We start from the raw sequence: 3,096 nt of genomic DNA, 5'->3' as shown, positions 1-3,096 counted from the left end.
AATTTATACAAAAAAAAAAAATAGCTTTCATCATCAATCCATTTCCATAAAATTCGGAAAATTCAAATCAAATTCCACATCTTATGATGAAATAACATATAATATTAATCGAATATGCAAAGTGAACGATGATAGATTATAATTTGGGCTCTTTGAGTAATGAAAAACAAAGTTATTAGAGTAATCTTATTCTGACTTAACAGTGATTAGAAAAGCAGGTAGAAGACATCACAACCCTTAACACACTTATGCAAAAATAACCACGCAATACTTGCTTTTATGGAAAAATAGCCATGCCATAACTGTTTTTCCATGGTAAGTTTTGTATTCACAGTCCAGTTCAAGCTGGGAAGAAACATATTAATTCGCATAACTCTCCGTCATTCATGATCCTTGCATAACTAGCTTATGCAAAATCCCTTGCAATAGTTACAATTTTCCTAACTTTCTTGTACGTGTATATGTGAGCAATATAAGCATAACAACATAAATTGACAGCGCTCAGTATGGCCAAGAGCCAGTAAAAATACTCCAACATACACCTATTTATATTATTGACCAGCCAGCCTTGATGCCCTCCTCTTTCGGTTATTCCTTCAACTAAGGTTATGACGAGACCGTTGAGAAAACAGGAGACGCCGATGATACTTACATAAAAGTCAATACGCAAAATCCTCATACTATCAGGCGCTTCATTATAAAAATATTCCTGCAATCCTACTAGAGTAAACACATCTGCTATTCCCGACAAAGCAAATTGTCGAGCTAACCAGAAAACATTAAGAGGGATTGTAGTCTGAAGGCTGTCAAGTAAGCCATGAGTTTCTGCTACATGGATTCTCTTTTCTTCTACTAAAGCTGACGTCACCATGCACATGACAGAAAATAAGAGGCCAATTCCAGTTCTTTGTAGCACAGTTAGTGCTCGTTCATCGCCTCTTATTCTTCTGGAAAGTGGTACCATATACCGGTGCTATATAGTAACAAAAGCAAGTCCAAAGATAGCATAAAAGACAAGAAGAGACACCGACGGGATTTGGAAGTGGGACCCCATGCTTCTATCCATACTGCTGCCTTGCTTTATGAAGAACGTTGTGTTCAATGATACTGCAGCTATTCCAAAAATTAAGCAAGACACCATCCTCAATATAAGCTTCGTTTCCTCTACTTTAGTTATTGTGCAGACCTTCCATGGATTTGGCTTTAGACTTATCTGCACGTGTTAGTATTCAATTCTGAAGTGTTTTGCACCAATATGGCCACCTTGTCTAGAAACCTAATATGTTGATGGCAAAACCACACAAATTAATAAATCGATATGTCTTAAACTTTTTATGTACTGTATAAGTGACAGGAAACATAAATAATAGCTCAAAGACCGAAGAATTTGTTGTTTTTAATTGTGAATTTCTCAGGAGCTTAACTGCAAGAAAAAATTATGTGAAAAATAATTCTAGATGATTATAAGAAATCATATCATTTAGCATTTGGGTAGTTAAATTGACAATTCTCTTATGTTATGTAAGAAGAGATTTTGGGTAGTTAAATTGATTATCCTCTTATATTATGTAACAAATCTTGATTGTGTCTGATGTCTAAGTATGAAAGTATGCATCGAGACGTTATAATGATAGTATGCACCCAGGGGTTACAGCTATCACTAGCAAACCAGTGTAAATACAAAACACAACCAATTACCAATTCCTCTAATATTTTAAAAGAAAGTAAGCATATCATTTAAATCTTTAACATACAAAACATTATTTGCGTGCGATAGCTGCCTCTGGTCTGATTTTATGAAGTTCACGTCATGATTCTCATATAGCAGGCTCACATCTGAAGGCATGCTCATATTTCTTTTCCTGATAGAAGCTACTACAACTTGAGCGATACAAGTGATAGGGCTGTCTCCTGGAAGCTTGTGTCTGTAGAATGGAATTCCATACAGAAATACAACAGTGGCTATAACCATGGTAACTGTTACAATCCCGAACCCAAATCCGCAACTTACTTTATCCTCAATGTACGAAATTACTGTGACAGCTAAGAGAAGGCCACTTAAAAGCGCAAAATACCAGAAATTAAAGAAGGAACTCTTCTTGGACATTTCTATTTTATCTTCCTCATCGAACTGGTTTGCACAAAATGCTTCCAAAGAGGGCTTGTTACCACCGGTCCCCAAGGATATCAAATATAAGGACGGAAAGAATACACCAATCTGAGTAGGCGTTGCTTTGCTGCATATCCCATCACAATGTTCAGGTGGTTTCAGAGCTAACAGTGATACTGACAGCGTCAACAAAAGCAATCCGTAAAACATGCATTTATACAAGATTATTCAAAAGAAATAGACTGCATAATCAGAAGAACTATAAGATAGCTGGCAACAAACGTTATGCACATAGATTTTAAAAACTTGCAGTCTCACCAACAGATATATTATCAAGGAGATAAGGACCATCCAGTAGCATCCACAGTAAACATCTGCGATAAGGCTCCACACAAGAGGTGTAACACGTGTGACACCAGTCGAGTAGCTAACATTTTTAGCACAATTTGCAAGCCCTTGGTGCAAGACAGTTGTTAGATAGGTGATCAAGTTTGTTGAAATCGAAAAGTAGGCGAGCCTCTCACCCAAAGGTACAGTGTAACTAAGTTAAACTTCGTTCTGAACAGAAATATGAAAGCAGTTTATAAAATAAAGAGATACCTAGGGTTAAAAACGCACCTTTCCATCCACCAGTTTTTGATCTCAGAACAGGCCTTCCTTTGATATCTAGGTATATCCTTGACCCAATCTTCCTTATCATCCTAGCTTCCGTATGGTTACCCTAATGCCTTCCAAAACCCCTTCCATTCTTCACAATGTTTGAATTTCATGATTATACTCAATCCCACAGGCCAAACTTCAAGAATGTTGCTATAATGTAAGCGGTACTAAGCGGTACTGCATGTCTATTTATGGGTGCAATGCAAGCGGTTGCTACAATGTAAATGGCCTAGTGCAATGCAAGCGAATGCTACCTTAACGTACACTGTAGTGTAACTGGACACTATATATATATATAGATATATATTTCTCTTCAAGGTCACAGC

General features: G+C 36.9%; 1 pseudogene; it reads right to left on the bottom strand.

Moving 5' to 3' along the window:
• Positions 1-406: 406 nt before the first annotated feature.
• On the bottom strand, positions 407-2,107 carry LOC149247537 (protein NRT1/ PTR FAMILY 5.7 pseudogene; annotated as a pseudogene).
• Positions 2,108-3,096: the final 989 nt, after the last annotated feature.

This window comes from Pinus tabuliformis, chromosome 7 (assembly GCF_031772625.1).
Source record: "Pinus tabuliformis cultivar Carrire ecotype Pingquan chromosome 7, CPIR1, whole genome shotgun sequence".
Lineage (NCBI taxonomy): Eukaryota > Viridiplantae > Streptophyta > Pinopsida > Pinales > Pinaceae > Pinus > Pinus tabuliformis.
The sequence above is the reverse complement of the archived record's forward strand: the minus strand, read 5'-3'. Positions and strand labels throughout refer to the sequence as shown.